At 50.6% G+C, this 24,958-nt stretch overlaps 1 protein-coding gene across 6 annotated transcripts in view; it reads left to right on the forward strand.

The window, feature by feature from the left end:
• TMEM63C (transmembrane protein 63C) overlaps positions 1-24,958 on the forward strand; it is a 129,438-nt gene that overhangs the window by 67,257 nt on the left and 37,223 nt on the right. For 4 of the 6 annotated variants that reach the window (XM_053889641.1, XM_053889642.1, XM_053889640.1 and 1 more), the window contains exons 2-3: positions 6,504-6,647; positions 21,494-21,556. The gene's annotated coding sequence lies outside the window, so the exon portion shown is untranslated. Of the gene's footprint in view, positions 1-6,000; positions 6,024-6,503; positions 6,648-21,493; positions 21,557-24,958 lie in introns of those variants that run through there. The other 2 variants (XM_053889644.1, XM_019427298.2) reach the window with 2 other exon arrangements.

Genomic DNA, 24,958 nt, shown 5'->3' on the forward strand with positions numbered 1-24,958 from the left:
TGATTTGTGTTTCCCTGATGATGAGTGATGTGGAGCATTTTTTCAAGTGTCAGTTGGCCATCTGGATGTCTTCTTTGGAGAAGTGTCTATTCATGTCTTTTGCCCATTTCTTCACTAGATTGTTTTTTGGGTGTTGACTATGATAAGTTCTCTATAGATTTTGGATACTAACCCTTTATCTGATATGTCAGTTGCAAATATCTTATCCCATTCCCTGGTTGCCTTTTTTGCTGATTGTTTCCTTTGTTGTGCAGAAGATTTTCATCTTGATGAGGTCCCAGTAGTTCATTTTTGCTTTTGTTTCCCTTGCCTCTGGACACGTGTTGAGTAAGATATTGCTGTGGCCAAGGTCAAAGAGGTTTTTGCCTGCTTTCTCCTGGAGGATTTTGATCATTTCCTGTCTTACGTTTAGTGATTTCATCCATTTTGAGTTTCTTTTTGTGTATGGTGTAAGTAAGTGGTCCAGGTCCATTTTTCTGCATGTCGCTGTCCAGTTTTCCCAGCACCATTTGCTGAAGAGACTGTCTCTGTTCCATTGGATATTCTTTCCTGCTTTGTCAAAGATTAGTTGGCCATATGTTTTGTGGGTCCATTTCTGCATTCTCTATTCTATTCCATTGATCTGAGTCTCTGTTCTTGTGTCAGTACCATACTGTCTTGATGATTACAGCTTTGTAATACAGCTTGAAGTCCGGGATTGTGATGCCTCCAGCTTTGGTTTTCTTTTTTAAGATTGCTTTGGCTATTCGGGGTCTTTTCTGGTTCCATACAAATTTTAGGATTATTTGTTCTAGCTCTGTGAAGAACGCTGGTGTTATTTTGATAGGAATCACTCTGCACGTTTTAAATGTTTGTTGAATAACTTGTGTTCGTCAAGCTGCCCCTTCCTTCCTCATTCTCATCCCTGATTCCAGCTCCTGTATTTCTGGTCTGTGTGCATAGTCAGTAGGCTACTGCTTGAACAGCATGTGTCAATTTGGTGATTTTTTTTTAAAGTCTAAGTAATCTAATGGGGGTTGGGGAGGAATGAGCCAAATCTATAAAATTGAACATTAAAAGGGGGAAATACCCCACTAAGCCAGGGAACAGAGAAAGAATTCTTGGGGGATACTGTCCTAGACTACATGTAAATTCAGTTGAAAACAAGCTGAAACTGATAGTTTTCTGAGAAAATATAAATCACCAGTTTGACCCCAGCAGAAGAACTAACTAGAAAGCCTCAACAGACCAATAATCATGAAGAAAACTGAGTTTTCATAAAATCCCAAAAAACTGAGGTTTATCAAACCTTCAAGAAAGGGATGATTCTACATTATTTAAGGGTGATCAACCATACCAGACCATGAGAAGAAGAGGTTCCAAGTTATTCTATGAAGCCAGTGTGACACTGACAAAGAACACAGAAAAAGATAAAAATTACTGGAAAAAATTGAATTTATGAATATTGGTGCAAAATTCATAAATTAATGTTAACAAATAGGATCATATAGTGTTATGTTTAAAAAACAAATACACCACAAACAAATATCTTAAACAAAACAATAGGTCAAAAGAGGTGAAAAATCACATAAACAGCTCCATAAATGCTAAAAAGGCCTTAAAGGCATTTTATGACAAATTCAAAATATGTCCCTGATAGTAACTCTTCTTTTTAAGTGTTTTTATCATGTTATTTTTTTTCATTTTAGTTTATTTCATCATATAAGTGTGCTCTTTAATCTGCATTCTCTATTTCACCCACCCCCCACCTACCTCCCCTTTGATAACCATCAGTTTGTTCTCTATAGTTAAAAGTCTGTTTCTTGGTTTGTCTCCCTTTTCCTTTTGCTCATTTGTTTTGTTTCTTAAATTCCACATATGAGTGAGATCATACAGTATTTTGTCTTTTGCTGACTGATTTATTTAGCTTAGCATAATACTCTCCATCCACATCGTTGCAAATGGCAAGATTTCATGCTTTTTATGGCTGAATAATATTCCATTGTGTGTGTGTGTGTGTGTGTGTGTGTGTGTGTGTATACACACACATAATATTATATATATACTATTATATGTATATATTATTGTATATATGTATACATATGTATATATACACACACAAATACACGATGTAATATATATAATGGAATACATATACACACACACACACACTGTATATAATGGTATATATTGCAATGGTATATATATTACACAGATATATGTATACATATAAATATACCACATCTTCTTTATCCATTTATCTATGGATGACACTTGGACTGCTTGCATAGTTTGGCTATTGCAAATAACGCTGCAATAAACATAGGGGTACATGTATCCCTTTGAATTAGTGTTTTTGGGTTTTTTGTTTGTTCGTTTTGGTAAATACCAAGTAATGCAATTACTGGATAATAGGGTAGTTCTATTTTTAATTTTTTGAGGAGCCTCCATACTGTTTCCCACAGTAGCTGCACCAGATTGCATTCCCACCAACAATGCAAGAGGGTTCCTTTTTCTCCACATCCTCAGCAACACTCTATTGTTGATTTTAGCCATTCTGACAGGTGTGAGGTAATAGCTTATTGTAGTTTTGATTTGCATTTCCCTGATGATGAGTGATGTTGAGCATCTTTTCATGTGTCTGTCGGCCATCTGTATGTCTTCTTTGGAGAAATGTCTGTTCATGACTTCTAACCTATTTTTTTAATTTGATTATTTGTTTTGGGGGTATTGAGTTCTTTGTATATTTTGGAGACTAACCCTTTAGTGGATATGTCATTTGCAAATATCTTCAGTAGGTTGCCTTTTAGTTTTGTTAGTTTTGTTTCCTTTACTGTGCAAAACCTTTTTATCTTTGATGTAGTCCCAGCAGTTTATTTTTGCTTTTATTTCCCTTGCCTCAAAAGATGTATCTTGAAAAATGTTGCTACGGCTGATATCAGAGAAATTACTGCCCGTGCTCTCTTCAAGGATTTTTATGGTTTCAGGTCTCACATTCAGGTCTCTAATCCATTTTGAATTTATTTTTGTGTATGGTGTAAGAAAGTGGTCCAGTTTCAATCTTTTGCATGTGGCTGTCCAGTTTTTCCAACACCATTTGTTGAAGAGACTACCATTTACCATTGGATATTCGCTTTTCCTTTGCCAAAGTCTAAGTGGCCTTATAATTTTGGGGTTATTTTAGGGGTTTCTGTTCTATTCCATTGATGGGTGTGTTTATTTTTGTGCCAGTCCCATACTGTTTTGATTACTTTAGCTTTATAATATAACTTGAAATGTGCAATTGTGATAACTTCAGTTTTGTTTTTCTTTTTCAAGATTGCTTGGGCTACTCCAGGTCTCAATTTTAACTCTTATTTAATAGGAGTAGATGGATATTCCTTAACATAATTTTATGCATGTGTATGTGTGTGTGTGTGTGTGTGTGTGTGTACAGATATACACACATACAAGGGGAAAAGGACCATTATTACCTTGAGCATTCTTTAATACTTCTCTAGAAGTATTGAACAATCCAATACAAATTTTGAAAATAAAAGTTATAAAAGGAGGCCAATTTATCAATTAAAGCTTTAGATGATGAGATTGACCACCTGAAGGAAAAAAGAACAAGATCATCCACTGAAAAACTAGGAGAAATAATAAAAAAATATAGTAAGATGGCGGCTAATAAATATTAAAGACAACAATGTATAGCTCTATTACATATAAACTTTAGCATCTTATATAATGGAAAGAAGCATTTATAATATCAGTAAAAGTGCTAAACATAATTAGAAGTCAGTCTAAGCAGAGGTGGCAAGAGCAGATTCTTACTACTGCCGTTCACTCCTGGTTCCCCAGCGCTTAGAATGGGGCCTGGCAATGGTAATAAATATTTGTCAAGTGGTGGCATGGCTCCCAGATCAATGGAACAGAAGTTTATCCAGACAAAGACCCACGCACGTCTGATAGACAGCAGGGATGACAGTAATCGCTGACACGAAGTGGTTCCCATGTGCCAGGCACAGTAGGACGCCCTTCACCTGTAGCCTAGCACGTGACCAGTCCTGGGACAGTCTGTGCACTCCAGAAGAGTGTGTGTTCTGCAGCCGTTGGGTGGGGTGTCCTGCACCTGTGTGCTGGGACCAGTTGGTCTGTAGTGTTGGGTATATTCAAGTCCTCTGTTTCCTTATTGATCTTCTGTCTGGTTGCTCTGCCCATTATTGAAAGTGGTTTATTAAAATCTCCTACTGTTACTGAGTTACTCTTTCTCCCTTCCATTCTGTCTGTCTGCTTCACCTATTTGGGTGCTCTGCTGTTAGATGCATATGTATTTATAATTATTATAACTTCCTGGAGAATTGACCCTTACATCAATATGTAATATCCTTCTTTGTGTCTTACTGAAGTGTTGGACTCTTAGTCTACTGTGTCTGATGGAAGTATGGCCACCCCTCCTCTTTTTCAGTTACCATTTGCATACAGGGTCATCCCCCATCCTTTTGCTTGTGGCCCATGTGTGTCCTTACAGCTAGCTGAGGTGAGTCTCTTATAGACAGCGCATACTCGCATTTTTCTGCACCTTTTACCTGAAATAACTCACTTAATCTTCACAATAGACGGTGCTATTGTTATTACCATTTTCAGATGAGGAAACCAAGGCACAGGAAGGTTAGGTAACTTCTCTTAGATCCAGTGAAGCTAGAATTTGAACCAGCACTTGACTCAGAGGTCATGCTCTTTGTATCCATCCTACTACATAGTTAAATTGAGATTTTAAATTTAGAAAGAGGGTGACTGGGTGGAGGGAGGGAAGAGATTATTCATACGTGACTTTGGGACAACTATCTAGCCCCTTGGGGGAAAGAAAGAAAGCTGGGCCGTACTATACTCCTTACACCAAAATATATTCTAGAAAAAAAAAAGATTAGAAAGAAGGAAAGATTAAAAAGAAAGAAAGAAAACCCTAACAGTACTAGTGGTAAACAGGGGCAAATGATTCTTAGGATGCTCTAGTAAGAAATATTTTTCACTACAGAAAAATCTGAAATTTTGTGCAAAAGATGGCATAAATAAAGTAAAAAAGAATATGACAGTTTGCAATACACGTGACAAAAAGTTAATTCATTGCCTTAGTTTAGAAAAACCTTTTAAAAATCAGTGAGATAAATTGGAAAGGACATAGGCAGTTCACAGAAAAACGCAAAGGCCAGTTAATCAATAAACATGAAGATAATGTCTGCCCTTTCTGATAATTAAAGAATTACACACTGAAACCATAACCATTTTTCAACACTCACACTGGCAAACTTTAAAAAAACTGGAAAACGCACAGTGTTGTCGAGGTTGGAGGCAACAGGCACTCTCGTGCGTGGCTGGGCAGTTCAAACTGGCTCATCCTCTTTGGAAGACAATTTGGAAACAGAATTTCAGGCCCACCTAACCTTCGGCTCCTTACCCCTGGGGATTTATCCTCCAGCTAACCTCACACACGTGCACGACGATTATAACCGAAGACATTTTTTGCAGCTTTGCGCGGCAGAAAGGTAGAAACAACCTAAGCATCCATCGACGAGGATGGATTCACATAAATTATAAGTGCATTTTTCAGCGGAACGCATGAGCTGCCGCAAAAATGAAGGCTCTGTCTGTGCTGGTATGTGGGGACGTGTGGTGTATGTTAACAAAGCAGAGTACTGGAAATATGTTCCTGGCTGAGTTTAAAATAAAGAGGCAGGCATACATATGTATTTGTCATTATTTATGGGAACATTTTTGCAGAAATGCACAGCAGGAAGTGTGGCTCTGTTTGGAAGTGGAGCAGGGGTTTGGGGTCGCAGGGGGAGGTTTCACGGTGCATTTGATTTTTTTTTTCCCCTACAACCGTGTTATTTTCAGAATTTAAAAAGAAAAAGAAAGCAATTAGAAAGGGAGAATAACATTTAAATGCCTCACCCTGAACTATCTCTTTAAATTTGTTTCTCGGTAGGTTCCCTCTTGTTACATCTGTAATTTTAAATCTGGAAGGGCTGAAGAGATGTCGCCAAAGGAAATGAGGCCTAGTGAGGTTTCAGCAGCTGCCCAGGGCCCCTGGCTGGGGGCAGAGCTGGGACTCCTACGATGCTACTTGAAATCCCCTGCTGCTTATGGGCCCCCCTGAGCTCCCCAGCTCAGCGCTGCTTGCGGTGTCTGGGTATCTAGGCTGAAGGCCCCCGTGTGGGAAAGTGGGGGTGCTCCAAGTCACCAGGAGGGAAGTGGCAGAGGGGACCTTGGTGCTTGGACTCCTAGAACAGTGCATCCCCAGGCTCATGCTCACCTGGGATGAAGGGTGGCTCCTGGCTCACCCACCTCAGGGATGGGCAGCTGGATGTGGAGATAGGGCAGACTGGGGGGTCATGGCTTCATCTGGGGTGCTCCTCGCTCCAGGAGAACTCCCCTGAGGCAGGCCTCATGAGAAGATGCTGACGAGCATGTTGGGTGAGGGTGCTTGGCTTGGGGAGGCTGGGGAGACCTGAGAGTGCTTTGTTGTCCCTATGCCACAGAGCCTTGGAGGAACCACCTTCGTTGTCAGGAACTGAGCAGGGACAAGGCTGGGCCGCTCAGAAGCACCTGAGGACGGATCAAGAGGAGGGAGGGCCAGTGAACCACCCATCTGCCTGAGCCACAAACCTCACCTGCTGGTCCAGGTAGGTGCCCTTGCAGCCATCCCACCCAGCCGTGCTAAGACCCTCGTGCCAACTCTCTCTCAGGCTCAGGAAATGTGACCACCCCACTGCCCATGTCCTGTGGCTTTCCAGTCAGTGCTTGGGTGAAGGTTCTCCCTAAACCCTCCTAAACCCACAACCTGAAAGAGGTACAGGAAAGCCCAGTCCTCTCTCCAAAGGACACTGCCCCAGGTGACCTTGACTCCCAAAGCCTGGGAAGGGGGCCAAAGGCTACTCTGGCTCCGGTAGGATGTCCCCTGCCTGAAGAAACACCCACTCTGAACCCTTAGCTGGGTCTCGACTGGCTCCTGCCCAGCTGAGCCTGGTTTGGGACAGGCCTAGAACGCAGCCAGACACAGGGATTGGGACAGATGGTATCTCCATAGACTCTTAGAACTGGAAGGGATCTTAGTGATATAATCCAACCTCAGTGTCTTTTAACCTCTCAAGCATAATATCAATAGTGTTGTTGACAATGTTGTAGCTGAACATGTCTAAGGAACCAGCTGTAATCTCGTCAAAACAGCACCGAAAGCCCTTGGGTCTCAGGCAGCCCTTCGTGGTTCAGCCCCTTCCTCCCTGCCCAGCCTCAGCCAGGAGGACCCCCAGTCCTTTCCCCTCCTTCCACCTACCCAGTGATTCGTAGCAACTCATCCCCCTTTGTGACAGGGACACTGGCAGTGATCAGACATCCCAAGCAGAGGGCATTAAAGCCAAGTTAGCATCGCAGTGAGGCTTTCTCCCTAGTTTATTTAAGTAAGTTAATAAAATCAAGAAGGAGGGTGCCTGGGTGACTCAGGTCATGATCTCACAGTTTGTGGGTTCAAGCCCCATGTCAGACTCTGTGCTGACAGCTCAGAGCCTGGAGCCTGCTTTGGATTCTGTGTCTCCCTCTCTGCCCCTCCCCTGTGTGTGCTCTAGCTCTCTCTCAAAAATAAATAAACATCAATCAATCAAATCAAGAAGGGATTGGGTAGTCAAGACAGGCTCTCACAGTAATAAGATCTATCTGAGAGTCTCTAAAATCTCTTTTCTACCAAAGAAGTTAACCGCCGTGTAAGCTATTGGCCAAGAACACTGTGATTGTTGCCATTATCGATAAAAGCGATCATAGATAGAGTTCCTTTCTGTGTCTCCCTTATAATTTCCTGGCCCGGCCTGTGAGAGCTCTCCAGGTCAAGGAGTCTTAGCCACAGGCGAGTAGTTCACGTCCATCTTTCTGGCCATGCGCACCCCCCAGCCCGCACTGGACCCTGGTCCGCCTGGTCTAGATTGCCCCGAGAGGCAGCATCGAATTGTGGTGGAGAGCGCAGGCTCGGGAGCAAGGAGAGCGCAGGTCCCAATGCCACCACCCACTAGCTTTGTGATCTCTGTGTACGCCAGTCTTTTCATCTGTGAAATGGGGATACCAGCAGTCCCCCAGGGTGATGTAGAGATTAAAGTTAATATCTGTAAAGCGCTTGGAACAACTTCCAGCACTCAGTGAGTGCTGACCCATGTTAGCCCTGGTCACTACAGAAGCCACACTCTGCTTCCTGATTAACCTCCCTAAAGCAAAGTAGTCATCTCTCTGCCCTGCTCCAAAACCACCATGGCTCCCCATTGCCCATTCAGTGACTGTGTCTAACCTGTCCTTTAAGGGCCTCAAAAGCAGCAGCTTTACTGTTTTCCTTGCACATAATAACGAATCAGTAGTGTTTGCTGAGAGAGAGGGTTTCCACCCTCAAGGTGGGTGAACTGAGTCCCTAAGGAATGGAAGCACAGCCCCTGGCAACCCCACAGCTGGGGGCTTGATCCAGGCTCTTCTGCCTCCCCGTCATGCCCCGACAGGAGCAGCCCTGGTTGTCTGTCGCCGCATCTGCCCAGGGGGCAGATTTGGTTTCCCCCGGAGCTGCGGGGGCCTCACGTGCAGGGGGCGCCATTCGGGCTCCAGCCCTCCTGGTACATGTCAGAGTGAGGAGGGGATGCCCGGCCACAGGCTAGAGCAGGCAGTGACCACAGTTACAACTCACTCTCGGATGAGTTCCAGCCAGGTGGCAGACGCGGCGTCTTTGTCCTCATCCATCCCTGGGAAGTGGCCAGAACCTCAGCTCCCATAGCTCAGGTGGGAAGCCCAAGGCCAGCAGAAACCACCCGCGACGTGGCACCTTGGTCAGGAAACCTGGCAAGCCCCGCATCCTGCACCTCACTGCTTCCCTGGCAGAAGAGAGGCTCGTGCCACAGAAGAGCGGGCACCAGGTTGAAGTAGGACAGACTCATGTCCAAAACCGGACTCCTCACTGGGTGGGGAGACCTTGGCCATGTCAGTTAGCTTCTCTGAGCCTCTATTTTTCCATCTATAAAACGGGAGAACAGTACCCATTCCATTGGATTGATGGGAGGCCAAAATGGATCAAAGTGCCCAGGGGGCACCTGTACAGTGCCTACAGGGGGCGGGGCACCCTGTAACTTGTGGTCATTTTGCTCTGTCTGTCAGAGGTGTTCTTCCAAGCTGCCAGGTGCAGCTGCCTCTGTCCTGCAAGCCTCTCACTTTCCTTAGTTGAAAATCTCCTCGCTTGGCCTCCACTCTAAGATGAAGAAAAGCGGTGGTATCTTTGGCAAGGGAGGGGAGAGAGAACAGTCGAAATCTCCGAATCCTGGCAAGGGCGCGAGGCTCGGTGGAGAAGAAGCAGAGCTCTGTCTGGCTTTCGCAGAGATTTTCCACACCGGTGCTGCCACGCTCAGGAAGCCAGGAGTGAAGTGACAGAGAGGGAACACAGTAGACCACGCTGGTTCCTGCACGGAGGCCTGTTTTGCTTTATTCATTCAACAAGTGAATGAATTTGTTGGGATTCCAAGCGGTATGCTAAACACTGGAATATTCAGCAGCAAAACGGATAGACATAGACCCTGCCCTCATGGGGCCTTCATTCTAATGAGGGCGAGGACAGACAATAAACAGCATAAACTATGGGCAAAGGGTGGTAGGAGATAAATCCAGTGGAAAAACAGGGGAGGAGAGGGGATGGGAGGGCCTGGGGAGTTTGATTATTAAATACGGTCATCAGGACAGGCCTCACCAAAAAGGTGACATTGGAGATGCCGATTGTCTGCTCCCCTCAGGAACCTCTGAGAAGCCCGTGAGCTCAGAATCGGGGCCAAGTGCCCTTCACGAGATCCCAGGATAGGAGCTAAATCTAGAAACCCTTCTAGTCCCAGCCCAGATAATGTCATGCCCTTCCTCTGAAACCTTCAATAGTTTCCTATTGCCTACGCAATTAAGTACAAATCATTCATTCTGAAATTCACGACCTTCCTTTTATCTCACCAGACCCTGCTCACCCCACCTCTGCAGCCTAGTCTACCTGCCGTTTCTGGAATATTCCACTCTCTGCTTCTCTCTATCACTCATCTGTTCTCTCTGCCCCAAATGCCCCTGTCTCAATGGTTTCTGTTAGCCTGCCGCCTCTCTGAAGACTTCCCTGACCCTGGGGAGCTGTGGTCTCTGAGCCCCATTACCTTGGCTTTACCTTTCTCATGGCCGTTACTCTCTGCCTTTGGTATAGGCATTAGTTTAACTGTGTGATCTTTCCATGAGGCAGGTGTAGGGCTCAGCAAAAATTGGCTGAATTGAGTATGGCCAAGCTCAAAGGTCCCCAGAAATACTGGGACAAGTGGTTGTGGGGGGGGGGGGGGGTTTGTCCCACTCACACAAAGAAAGCAGAAGAGGGAGACGAGCAGGAAAGGAGAAAGGGAACCAAAATGTAGGTGAGACAGGATGGAGGTACTAGTGAAGAAACGGGACAGAGGTTCCTCACCATGTTTCTTCTAGTTGAGGCAAGTTGTCAAGAGACAGACGGTGGGTTTTTTCTTCCCCAGAAATAGCTACTACCCCCTTCAGCATCCCAGACCAGTGTTTCCTGGTGTCTAACTAGAATACGTCTTACCACGGCTGGGGCTCATTTCCTCTGGTTCTATCCTCTGAATTCAAGGAGCTCTTTGAGTCCTCATTCAGTGAGGATCAGAGTGACTTTCTTGACTCCCCTGTCCAAGAGGCAGGAGCCAGGTCACGATGAGGCTGGCCCATGGCCTGGGAGTTTATGCTCTAGTTGAGGAGGCCAGGACCCCTCTCAGAGATTGCTTGGGGGCCAGAGTACGGGGACCACCCTATGTCACAGAGGCTGCTCCAGCCCGTCACTCCTCAGCCACTCTCCAGGGCTGGCCTTCATCATGGTCAAATCTGTAACCAGAGAGCCCCCACTACAGCCGCACCATTATCCTCAGGCCACTTGTGCCCTGGGCCCTCTCTGTCCCACAGGTCCCGTGAAGCCACGTGAGCCAGCCCCGCAGCCTCTGCCATCTGGCTCCCCGCCATGGCTGGAGCAGCTGCGCTCTGGGCTCTCCCTCTACCTCTCTCCAACCCCCTCCCCCTGCTACCACCGCCTCCCCCCGCACCCCCTACCACCACCCCTGCCAGCAGCCAGCCTGGCTCCTGCCCTATTTAGACAGATGGGAACAGAGCTGGGTGTCCCTCCCATCTCTGCTGCCCCAAGGGGTGGTGCGTTTCTATATGGGGACCTGAACTCCCTCAGGGGACAGTCCTAACGTAATCCGAGCCCACCTTCCTCTCCACTTTTGTGTATTCCTGGTCTCCTCCAGGAATGTCGTGTGCCCTCGGGAAGGCATTCCCGTGGCTGTAACCCCAGCTCCAACTCCGGGGCAGAAGCCCCATGTGCACCCAAGGTTAGGAATGTGGCTGCTGGACTCAAATCTCTCTTTAGTGACAGTAGTTCCCACCTTGGAGTAGTGAGATTAAAAGAGCCCACGCTTACAGACTCTGAGCACAACATCTGGCAGTAAGCCCTCAATTAACGTGACTACTGCTGTCCGACTTTGAAGAGCCGCCTTGGCCAGCACCACCTCCAGGCAGCCTTTCTGGATTGTCCAGGGCTCCTCCTCTGTGCTCCCGGCACCCCTTCACCAGGCCTCTGGAGTGCACTTATGCAGACCTGTCACAGTTTCTTTGGGGTCTTTGTACCCACTAGAATCTTGTGCTTTGACTATAAGCACCTTGAATGCAAGGAACGGTCTGGCCCATTATTTTGCTGAATGAATGGTTTCATGAGTGACAGGCAGCCGAGAGAGACGGACTGAGAGAATAGGATTGTGCCTTCCAGGACTGACTTTTCCAGGGCCTGTCCTGAAAGACCAGGATGCCCACACCGAGGCCTGGGGGTAGGGTGAGGAGGCTGAAGACTACCCCGCCCCGTGTCGCATGGCCCAGTGCAGTGATCCTCGAAGCCCCATTCAGCAATGTCAGCATCACCCAGGAACCCAGGAACTTCTAGACTCCACCCCAGACCTGCCACATCAGAAACTCAGGCAGGGAGGCAGCATCTGCGGGAAACAAGCCCTCCAGGTGATGCTGAGGCACCAGAGTGTGAGAACCACTCTCATGTTTCAGAGTAACTCAGGTCCATAGGAGGTAGAGTCTCGGGGGTCTCTGCTCTGGTGAAGGCTTCCAAGAAAGCTGTCGGCTAGGTTCCCAGGACATAGCTCCTGCTGATCCCACGCTCCTGAGCTTGAGACCCTTTTGCTGACAGGGCAGGTGCGGGGGAGAACACTGTCCCCACAGACCTCTCCTTTCCCAAGCGGCACTAGACCAGAATGGGTCCAACCGGGTCTTGGTGTTAGGCCCTCCCCACTGCCTTCGAGGCCAGCCCCTGTAGCAAAATTCAGGGCAGACTTCTGGAATATTAGGGCTAAGAAAGACCCTAGAGAGCATTGGCTACATCCATGAGTTCTCTCCCCCTCCCCCAACACACATGCACACACACATACACAACTCAGCATGCCCACATACAAATACATAAACACGCATGCTCCCCAAAGCACACACAAGCACACAAAACCCAAATAGTCATAAACACATTCCCAAGCACACCCAAACGCCACTCTCCCTACGCAGATGCACACACACAATACACTGATACACCTCAAAATACACAAACATAAATGCGTAGGTCCACTGGATCCATTCCGAGGGCAGCTGTAGCAAATTACCCCAGACCCTGCAGCCACAAACCACAGACGTTCATTTTCTCAGAGTTCTGGAGGCCGGAAGGGTGACATCCAGTGTGCTGGCAGGGGCTGTGCCCTCCTGCAGGCTCTCGGGGGGAAGCCTCCCTGGCCGCTTCTGGCCTGTGGGAGTGGCTGGCACCCCTGCACCTTGGCTTGTGTGGTTTCATGTCTCTGTCTTGGCCTGTGTTCTCGTGGCTGTCTTGTCTGTGTCTCCATGAAGACTTCGTGTGGGGACACCAGGCGGTGGCCTTATGGCCCACCCTAATCTAGTACGACTTCACTTTAACTAGTTCTATCCACAGAGACCCTATTTCCAAATAAGGTCATATTCTGTGGCTCCAAGCGGACAGAATTCAATCCAGTGCATTCACACATTCCCAAATGCACAGGTATGGAGACAGACAGACACACACACACACACACACACACACACACAGAGCCCTGGCAGATGAGAACCCTCAGATCCTGAGGGGAGAAGAGTCCTCGATGTTAGAGCCCCCGCCTCTGGAACCAGCACAATACAGGTCACACCCTGCTACGGCACTTATCCCGGCACGGCTTTTCATCTTGGTTTGGTTTTTGTTTGTTTGTTCGTTTTGCTTGGTTAGGTGTGCCCAGTACAACATTCAAAAAGCGAAAAAGAGAATATAATGAAAGTAAGTCTTCCTCAGGAGGCTTCAGCCTCCACCTAGTTTCCTTCCCAGAAGGCAACCACTTAAGCGTGTCCTGGGTCTCCTTCCAGAGACCAGGCAGACGTGCAGGGGGTGGCGTTTTCCCTGCGCCATCGTCCGTGTCTTGTTTTCTTCGCTCAACAGAGCATCTGTTACTCTTTATTCCGATTACCTGCTCTCATGTTTTGGGGCCTCTCCCACCTGATGGAACGAACACTCACTGCAGCCAGGTCCATGGACCACTCACTGAGGCCAGGACCACAGACCGCTTACTAGGCCAGGACCATGGACCGCTCACTGAGGCCAGGACCATGGAACGCTCACTGAGGCCAGGACCACAGACCGCTTACTAGGCCAGGTCCATGGAACTCTCACTGAGGCCAGGACCACAGAACTCTCACTGAGGCAGGACCATGGAACTCTCACTGAGGCCAGGACCACAGACCGCTTACTAGGCCAGGACCACAGACCGCTCACAGAGGCCAGGACCATGGAACTCTCACTAGGCCAGGACCACGGAACGCTCACTGAGGCCAGGATCATGGAACTCTCACTAGGCCAGGACCAGGGAACGCTCACTGAGGCCAGGACCACGGAACGGTCACTGAGGCCAGGTCCATTGAACACTCACTGAGGCCAGGACCATGGAATGCTCACTGAGGCCAGGACCACAGACCGCTTACTAGGCCAGGTCCATGGAACTCTCACTGAGGCCAGGACCACAGAACTCTCACTGAGGCCAGGACCATGGAACTCTCACTGAGGCCAGGACCACAGACCGCTTACTAGGCCAGGTCCATGGAACTCTCACTGAGGCCAGGACCACAGAACTCTCACTGAGGCCAGGACCATGGAACGCTCACTGAGGCCAGGACCACAGACCGCTTACTAGGCCAGGTCCATGGAACTCTCACTGAGGCCAGGACCACAGAACTCTCACTGAGGCAGGACCATGGAACTCTCACTGAGGCCAGGACCACAGACCGCTTACTAGGCCAGGACCACAGACCGCTCACAGAGGCCAGGACCATGGAACTCTCACTAGGCCAGGACCACGGAACGCTCACTGAGGCCAGGATCATGGAACTCTCACTAGGCCAGGACCAGGGAACGCTCACTGAGGCCAGGACCACGGAACGGTCACTGAGGCCAGGTCCATTGAACACTCACTGAGGCCAGGACCATGGAATGCTCACTGAGGCCAGGACCACAGACCGCTTACTAGGCCAGGTCCATGGAACTCTCACTGAGGCCAGGACCACAGAACTCTCACTGAGGCCAGGACCATGGAACTCTCACTGAGGCCAGGACCACAGACCGCTTACTAGGCCAGGTCCATGGAACTCTCACTGAGGCCAGGACCACAGAACTCTCACTGAGGCCAGGACCATGGAACGCTCACTGAGGCCAGGACCACAGACCGCTTACTAGGCCAGGTCCATGGAACTCTCACTGAGGCCAGGACCACAGAACTCTCACTGAGGCAGGACCATGGAACTCTCACTGAGGCCAGGACCACAGACCGCTTACTAGGCCAGGACCACAGACCGCTCACAGAGGCCAGGACCATGGAACTCTCACTAGGCCAGGACCACGGAACGCTCACTGAGGCCAGGATCATGGAACTCTCACTAGGCCAGGACCAGGGAACGCTCACTGAGGCCAGGACCACGGAACGGTCACTGAGGCCAGGTCCATTGAACACTCACTGAGGCCAGGACCATGGAATGCTCACTGAGGCCAGGACCACAGACCGCTTACTAGGCCAGGTCCATGGAACTCTCACTGAGGCCAGGACCACAGAACTCTCACTGAGGCCAGGACCATGGAACTCTCACTGAGGCCAGGACCACAGACCGCTTACTAGGCCAGGACCACAGACCGCTCACAGAGGCCAGGATCATGGAACTCTCACTAGGCCAGGACCACGGAACGCTCACTGAGGCCAGGATCATGGAACTCTCACTAGGCCAGGACCAGGGAACGCTCACTGAGGCCAGGACCACGGAACGGTCACTGAGGCCAGGTCCATTGAACACTCACTGAGGCCAGGACCATGGAATGCTCACTGAGGCCAGGACCTCAGAACTCTCACTGAGGCCAGGTCCATGGAACTGTCAGAGGCCAGGACCATGGAACTCTGAGGCCAGGACCACGGAATGCTCACTAGGCCAGGACCATGGAACGCTCACTGAGGCCAGGACCATGGAATGCTTACTGAGGCCAGGACCACGGACCACTCACTAGGCCAGGACCACGGAATGCTCACTGAGGCCAGGACCACAGAACTCTCACTGAGGCCACGACCACGGAACTCTCACTGATGCCAGGACCACGGACTGCTTACTAGGCCAGGACCACGGAACGCTCACTGAGGCCAGGACCATGGAACTCTCACTGAGGCCAGGACCACAGACCGCTCACAGAGGCCAGGACCATGGAACGCTCACTAGGTCAGGACCACGGAACGGTCACTGAGGCCAGGATCATGGAACTCTCACTAGGCCAGGACCACGGAACGCTCACTGAGGCCAGGATCATGGAACTCTCACTAGGCCAGGACCACGGAACGCTCACTGAGGCCAGGATCATGGAACTCTCACTAGGCCAGGACCAGGGAACGCTCACTGAGGCCAGGACCACGGCACGGTCACTGAAGCCAGGCCCATGAAACACTCACTGAGGCCAGGACCATGGAATGCTCACTGAGGCCAGGACCTCAGAACTCTCACTGAGGCCAGGTCCATGGAACTGTCACAGAGGCCAGGACCACGGAATGCTTAATGAGGCCAGGACCACGGACCGCTCACTAGGCCAGGACGACGGAATGCTCACTAAGGCCAGGACCACAGAACGCTCACTGAGGCCAGGTCCATGGAACTCTCACTGAGGCCAGGACCACAGAACTCTCACTGAGGCCAGGACCACGGAACTCTCACTGAGGCCAGGACCACGGACTGCTTACTAGGCCAGGACCACGGAACGCTCACTGAGGCCAGGACCATGGAACTCTCACTGAGGCCAGGACCACAGACCGCTTACTAGGCCAGGACCACAGACCGCTCACAGAGGCCAGGACCATGGAACTCTCACTAGGCCAGGACCACGGAACGCTCACTGAGGCCAGGATCATGGAACTCTCACTAGGCCAGGACCACGGAACACTCACTGAGGCCAGGACCACGGAACGGTCACTGAGGCCAGGTCCATGGAACACTCACTGAGGCCAGGACCATGGAATACTCACTGAGGCCAGGACCACGGAACTCTCACCGAGGCCAGGTCCATGGAACTGTCACAGAGGCCAGGACCATGGAACTCTGAGGCCAAGACCACGGACTGCTCACTAGGCCAGGACCACAGAACGCTCACTGAGGCCAGGACCACAGAATGCTCACTGAGGCCAGGACCACGGAACGCTTACTGAGGCCAGGACCACGGACTGCTCACTAGGCCAGGTCCATGGAACGCTCACTGAGGCCAGGATCACGGACTGCTCACTAGGCCAGGACCATGGAACACTCACTGAGGCCAGGACCACGGACCGCTCACTAGGCCAGGTCCATGGAATGCTCACTGAGGCCAGGACCACGGACTGCTCACTAGGCCAGGACCACGGAACGCTCACTGACGCCAGGTCTATTGTAGTTTAGCTTTCCTCCCCACTTCCTAGCCCAGTGAGGGCACAGAACAGGTGTCCAGTTAAGGCTGGTTCTAGTTACACATTGACCAGTCATCGACAGTGGGTTGGGTGTGCATGGGCTGGGGCTCAGCCCCTCTGTCTCCCCAGCATGTGGCACGGTCCACCAGAGGCCGTCCTAGCAGCAGCAGGAGCTGAGGGGGACGGCACCCAACAGTGCCTCCTGCCTGTTAGCTCCTGCTGCCGGGCACCTTCATCCTGCTCTAACTGGGGCTGTGCCTCCCCTCCGGAGCCCTCCCCTCCCAGCCCACTCAGGACTCCCTCAGAGAAATCCAGCGGGCAGGAGGCTGGGGAGAGAACAACAGTGCTGGCCTGACGACGACGAGCCCTTTGCCCAGTCTTTGCTAGCCGAAGGCTCAGTCCCACTTGTTACCACAGAGACAGGAATTACGGCAGTAAATCAGGGTCGAAGTGAAGCCTGCAGCTTGTGGAGGGAATGTGTTCGCTCCACAACACTCAGATAAGAGATGTGCCAGGTGTGTGTGTGTGTGTGTGTGTGTGTGTGTGTGGCTGCTCAGCCTGAGATCTCACCGTGCCCTCAATCTACTGATTGAGCTGAGCTCCAGGGGGGATGGGGTGGCCAGGGGCCACCCAGCCCTGTGAGACTGAGGCCAAGGACATACTCGGCTGCAGCAAACCTCTGCTCATCTGTGGGAGGAAGGGCTTAGATTCGAGAATTTGTAGGAGCCCCTCCAGCCAGACACTCTGGGTTGGAGATCGGGGGGCCAAGTGAGACCCACCCCGGTCTGCTGCCAGTCATTCCTTTCTTCCACAAATATTTGCAGAGAGACAGAGCATGAGTGGGGAGGGGCGGAGAGAGAGACACGCACAGAATCCGCAGCAGGCTCCGGGCTCCGAGCTGTCAGCACAGAGCCCGACACCGGGCTCAAACCCACGAACCCACGAACTGCAAGATCATGACCCGAGCCAAAGTCGGACGCTTAACCGACTGAGCCACCCAGGGGCCTCTTTTCCACAAATATTTGTAAAGCACCAAGCTCTAACCAGCACAGCAGAGAAAATACTAAGCAAACGTAGCCATTAAGGAGCTTTGCATCCACTGGTGGAGCCAGCCATTTAGTACGTCATCTTGTAAAGGAACGTCAAATGTACTAGGTTCAAACAAGGAAAATAATACTTAACTGTATTGAGCCATTGCTATATAGCAGTACCGTTCTAAGTGTTTTATGTGAATTGGTTCATACATTCCTAACACCCAGCCAATAAGGTAGATGCTATTAACATTTCCATGTTACAGATAAGGAAACAGAGGCACAGGGAAGCTGAGATATTTGCCCAAGGACATGGAGCTTATAAATAGCAGAGACAGGATTTGGGACCCACTCCTAAATGTCATACTGTGTCTGTGACCCAAGATGCTCTGAGGCATGGAATGTGGGGGCTTCACCTGGTCTGGGGTTCTTCCCTATGGAGGCAAAAACCGAGCTGCAATTAACTAGGGGAAAATGAGTTAACTAGTGGGAGGGAGGAATATTCCAGGTGGAAGGTCTAGCATGTGCAAGAGACCTGTGGTGGCAAGAGAGAAGGTGGCATGCCACTTACTAGCCCCATGACCTTAGGCAAGTGATTTCACCTGTCTGGGCCTTAATTGTCCTCTCATCAGAGGATGATTTTAGTACCCTTAGGTACTTGTGAGAGCTACATACTTAAATGGGAAGTATTTCTCTGAGGCTCCATAGTAAGTGCTCCATAAACATTAGCTATTAATAAGATCGTGCCCCTCCCACACACACCAAGGGCTTCCTGGGCTGCCCTAGCTGCAGGATCTGGGCTCCTCACACAGAAGACTTGGCCTTGAGATGAGGAGGGCCTGGCCTGCTGGCCTGGCTGGTTAGGACAGCAGTAGCTGAAGCCAGGCCAGGTCTGGAAGGAAGGAGGTGAGCACTGGACCAGGGGGCTGACTAATAAAGACAGAGCTTGTTCTTTTTGAAGCTTTTGCCCACTTCCCCAAGCAAACCTCGCCTGCGGCCTGGGACTTCCCAGCCTCCAGCTTCTGCCACTAGAGGCCAGGATGGGGAGAAATGGGAGGGGAGGAAGGCCACACACTTCCCCGTCAGATAAGATGTGCAGCTGAGGAGGGGACTGAGGATCCTGATCCCCCAGCCGACATCCCCACCGTCACTCACTGCCCCTCCTTGGCCCAAAAAGCCAGGCTGACATTCGTTTTTCATGCATAGGAAGAACAGAGGCAGCAACCTCCAGGCTGCAGTTTGTGGGGTCTTGGACAGTCCTCCCCTGGTCTGTTCCAGAACAGAGTAGGCGGGAAGAGACCAGGAATGGTCCAGTCTGGGCCCTTCACCAGCACGTCGCAGATGACCTGGTGCCAGTGACGGTAGTACTGGCTAATGGCACTGCTTCTCAAGCATTTGCAAAGGGGTTTGTGTGAGTTAACTCATTCCGTGTTCATAACAACCTTGTGAGGCAGTGCCGTTATCCCCGCTTTCCAGAGGTGGAAACTAAGACCCAGAGAGCTGAGGTCACTGTCCTCACAGTGCTGTCACACAGCGAACAGGGGTGGACCTGGGATTTAAGCCCAGACAGTCTGGCTGCAGACAGTCCACTTCTTCCCACCGCCCTGAATAACCTCCCTGTGTTCATGCCTCCCTAAAATTCATGCCGAAGAGAAATTCCCTGATGCCCCTGCACCGGGCAGGTGGGTGCCCCTGTTCTGTGTTCCCTTATAACCCTCAGATTTCAAGTTGCATTCTTTCCACTGCTGCTACTTTGGTCTCCAGAAAGCTCTCTACCCCTCTTCTTCACACCCAAGAGCTAGAAAGAAGGAAGAAGGAAACCTCTCCAGAAAGGAGGTCCAGTCGTGGTTTAAGGGTGAGGACAAAAGGCAGGACAATGCTCTGGGTTTCCATGACACTGTCTCTGCTTGCTGCTGAGGAAGCTGAGGAAGGTGCTGAGATGGGGGCGAGGCTCTCTTCTCTCTTCTGTTTCCTCACCTCCTTCCTCACCTCCTTCCTTCACCTGCCTCACCTTCCTGCAGGCTGCACCTGCCCAACCCTGCTGATGGACTGAATCCCACTCCAGGTTAGAGGCTCGGCCTTGTGTCTGGAGGCCCTCCTAGGCAGAACGGCAGCTGGGCCATGCCTCTCCCAACAGCAGTCGTCTCCCCAAACCCCAAAGACTGGGAACCCCCTGAAGAGGAACTTGTGTTTGTACTTCCTGGGAAGAGTAGATTTGCCACGAACTGTTGTTGAATGAACAAATGAAAGCATAAACCAGTGATCCATCCTGCGCTCGAGCCATGACTACTCGTTTTCACATTCCCAAAACACCATGCTCTGTCCCCCCTCTGGCTCTTGGCCAACATGGTTCCCTCTGTCCATGCTCCCCACCACACTGCTGATTCGAATTCCTCGCATCTCAGCTCAGAGGTGACTTCCTTGCAGAAGGCTTCTCTGACTGCTCAAGGTGGGCCCTCCCCATGACCCCCTTTACCAGGGTTACCAAAGTGTGCCAGAGTGTGTGGTGGCTCGTGCCTGGCATGCTTACAGGTCTCCCCAGTGAGTCTGGGAGACTCATATTGGTGGGAAACGGAACTGCCAGGCCCCCAGGGCCTCGCATGATGGCTGGTGCATGGTAGGTACTCAGCCCTTCTTTGTGGAAGGAAGGAAGGAAGGGAGGAGGAGGGAGGAAGGAAGGGGGGTGCTTTTGGAAGGAGAGAAAATGAGTGTGTAGGAGTTAAGTGGAAAAGAGCAGCATCCAGGACTCAAACCTCCTTAGAGCCAGATGGAAGGCAGAGCTCTTCCCAGCCCGGGCCCACCCCCTTCCCTCATCATGTACGGTATTAACCAAATAAAAGTCACACGTCCTTCTGGCTGTGCTGCTGGTCACCAAGCACTTGCACATCCCTGCCCTGCTTCCAGTCCCCCAGACAGCCCTGACAGGGGCTTCCCAGCTGTTCCCTTCGTTTTAAAGATGAGATCCAGCAAAGGGTGCTGGGAAAATGCATAGCCACTCGCCAAAAGATGAACTTAGACGCTTACGTCACAGCCTCTGCAAACTTTAACTCAAAATGGATCATAGACTTCAGTGTCAGAGTTAAAACTATAAGATTTTTAGGAGAAAACATAGGAGTAGGCAAAGATTTCGTAGACACCATCACCATCCCCAAAGCACGGTCCATAAAAGAACATTTGATAAACTGGACTTTGTCAAAATCCAAAACAGTGGTGCTTCAAAGATACCATGAAGAAAACAAATAGACGAGCAACAGACTGGGAAAAAGTATTTGCAAAATACACGTGATAAAGGACGTATATCCTGAACATAAAGATGTTCAGGAGCCCTGAGAGATGATGCCGCCCTGGAAGACGGCCTGGGCCCCTAGGCCTTGTGGTCTTTAGATTGCATTTGTTCTTTTGCAGCTTCCGGGTAGCTGAGCGAAGCCCCCAGGCCTGACTTAGACCCTCTCTGGAGAACTGACGCAGGTAGGGAATGGCCCTCCAAGGCCTTCAGATCAAGCCTGCGCCTCCCGTGCACCGCCTTCCCCCGCGGCTTCGTCAGCGCGGGCTCCCCCAGGTGGCCACCAGGAGAACTGTACCTTGGTGCGGCAGCTGCCAGAGATGCCAAGAGAAACGCTCCTCGGGCTACTCTGGCTTTTCCGGCAGAAGGCTTGCTGTTAAACGGTAGCGTGTTCAGGGGCGCCCAGGAGCTCAGTGGGTTAAGCCTCCGACTCTTGGTTTTGGCTCAGGTCATGATCTCACGCTTCATGGGATCGAGCCCCGTGTCAGGGCTGTGCACTGACAGTGTGGAGCCTACTTGGAATTCTTTCTCTTCCTCTCTCTCTCTCTCTCTGCTTCTTACCCCACGCGCTCTCTCTCTTTCAAAATAAATAAGTAAACATTAAAAAAAAAAACTATAAAAAAAGGTACCATGTTCAGTGTAAATCCTTGTAAGTTTATATTTAGCTAAACGTGCTTGTGTCAATGAGTTAAGCAGTGACCTGGGGTAGTAAAACCGTGGGCAGCCCCTGCAGAAAGAGAGGGGAACAGAAGGATGCTGATCTGGCAGGTAGAAGGATGAGTTCGTGTGTTTCCCTATTTTTGTGAGTTAGCACAGGGAGCCCCGGACCCGTCCTGCACACCACCCTCTTCTTTATTCCCTTCTCTGTCCCCATCTCCAAAGCCTCCCCAACTCCAGACAGCATTCCGCTGTGCCCCTTGGAGCTCTGCGCCCACTTTTCATTTGACAAGAGTCTGTGTGATACTTCTGTGTCCCAGGCATTGCTCTCCATGACTGACAAATCTTAACCCAGTTATCCATCTTTTTTAAAAAATGTTTATTTGTTTATTGAGGGGGAAGGGGCAGAGAGAATGAGAGGGAGAACCCCAAGCAAGCTCCATGCTGTCAGTTCAGAGCCTGACATGGGGCTCCACCTCACAAAGCATGAGATCATGACCTGAGCTGAAATCAAGAGTCAGACACTTAACCGACTGAGCCACCCAGATGCCCCCACTTACCCCTCTTAATAGCACTGCAAAGTGAGTACTAGTTACACCACTCCCCTTTTGTAGATGAGTAAATGAGGCAGGGAGACCTTAAGTAGCTTGCTCGAGGTGACTAGTAAGTGTTGGAACCGGCATTCAGTGCCACAGAGCCCAAGATGCCCAGAAACACCCCCAGCTCCTGCAGCACCTCGCCTGCCCACTGGGAACTGAAACCTTAGACTCCCCAGGACGGGGCCTCCCTTACCACCCTCTCAGGCCTGGGGACGAGAGAGATGTATTCCTTGCTCCTCTGTGCATCTTCCAGACTCTTCTTCCTTCCTTCCTTCCTGCTGAAGCCCCCATCTTGGACCCAAGGTGTCAGCCTAGACATCTCGCTCCCCGTCTTTGGTACAGGCGCTGACTCCCCCCCCCCCACCAGATCACTCCCCTCCTTCCCAGAAGAGTTCATTTCTTGCCTCACCGTCACGTCAGTGCTGTTCCCATCTTCATTCTTACCGATTTCAAGATCCACCTGTCCATAAAGGACATTCCAGCCTCCCAGTTCCTTGACACCACTCAGTCGCTGACTCTATTTTCATGCCCTAGACCTTCTCTCTACCCATAACCAATCCCTTCTTAATCTCAGTGCCACACAGCTCATTTTCGAACAGCCACGTCCTACGTGTCGGCTCACAGCCTGTGATACCCGACAGTTCTACCTCCGTGGACCCCTGTCACCATCCCTCGCCCATCTCGCGTGTCCTTTCTGTCCTTACCTGGCCAGTCATTAAAACGACTCCCTCATGTACAACTCCAGCCCTCTCATTCTCCTACTTACTTGGGAAAACGTCTGCCCTGGTTAGGTCGAGCTGTCTGCCTCTTCCACAGCGGCTCACCTGCATCCACACCGATGAGCACAGCTGGGGGAGAGGCCCAGTGAGTCTGGCTACTCTTGCTGCAGATTCAAGACCATGAACCTCAGTGGCCCCTTAGTGCTGCGCGACAGTCCCACCATGTTCTCATAATACATTCACCCCACCACTTCTCTAGACTTCTATTTCTGCCTTGCGTCCTGTCCTCAAACATCCCACATCTGCCCACCACCTGCGTCGCTCAGCAACCTTGAGACTTGTTCCCCCTGCATCTGAGAAAATAGAAGCCTTGGGCGGGCGCACCCGCGAGCTCCACCTGTGCGCCTGCCTCCCTCCTGCTGCCGTGGGTCGGTACCCAGCTCTCGGCCAAGACCAACGTCTGCACTTGTGCACCGGTTGCCGGCCCTTCTCACATCCTCGCATTGCGTCGGCAATGCCCTGTCTCCCCCGTATCACCAGCCTTTAAGTTCCCACCGGCCCGTTCCCACCGGCATTCCGTGCTGCTGCACGGGTTTTTGTTTTGTTTTGTTTTGCCTATTCACTATTGCATCACCAGCATTAGTCTGGCACAAGGCAGTTGTTCACTAAATACTTGTTGAATGAATGAATGAATGAATGAATAACGAATGAGCCTACTTTTCTTGTGCTGCTGCTTCTCCTGTCCTAACCGCCTCCAAACTCTCATTCCTGTTCAAAGGAATCGTTCATGCCCACTGGCTCCATTTCTCCGGCCACCATTCTCTCTCGCACCTGTTCCAGTCTGGCCACCGACTAAACCTCCACGTTGCTTCAACCATGGCTGGTTCTCAGTTGTCATCTTACTTGGCCGCATCAGTGCAGCCGATCCCTCCCTTCTAGAAACATTTTATTTAGCTTCCAGGATACCACCCACTCCTGCTATACCTCCTCCCTCTCTGGCCCCTCTTCTAGTCCCTTTCTCGTTTCCTCCTCATCTGCCTCACCTCCCCGTGTTGGGGCCTCACCCTGCACTCAGACCTTGAGCCTCACTCTGCGCTCACACCTTCGGTGACCCAGTCCTACGCCTCTAACAGTCACCTGTCTGCTGGTGACTCTCACAGTTATGTCTCCTGACTCTCCTCTGAGCTGCGGGCTCACGTGTCCAGCCACCCGCCTGGCATCTCCACTTAGCATGTCCAGCACCCAGCTCCTGACCCCTCCTCCCGCTCCTGGTCTGTCCCACCCAATAAAGGCACTTCTGCTCTTCGGCCCCAAAACCTCAGGGTCACCCTGGACTCCTCTCGTTTACACCCCGCCCCCCCACCACCCATTGTATCAGCACATGCTGGCTTCACCTTCAGAATACTTCCAAAATCTGACTGCTTCTCACCGCCTCCTCCCCTTCCATCCCAGGCTTGTTACCTCTTGCCTGGATTGCTGTAATTTCCTCCTAACTGACCTCTCTGTGTTTACTTCTCAGCTTGCCCCGCTCCCATTTATTCTCAAACCAAGGGTCAGAGTGATGCCTTTAATACATAAGTCATTTCACGTCACTCCTTGGCTCAAGCTTCAC

Source organism: Panthera pardus, unplaced genomic scaffold (genome assembly GCF_024362965.1).
Source record: "Panthera pardus isolate Hobbes unplaced genomic scaffold, ASM2436296v1 HiC_scaffold_24, whole genome shotgun sequence".
Classification (NCBI taxonomy): domain Eukaryota; kingdom Metazoa; phylum Chordata; class Mammalia; order Carnivora; family Felidae; genus Panthera; species Panthera pardus.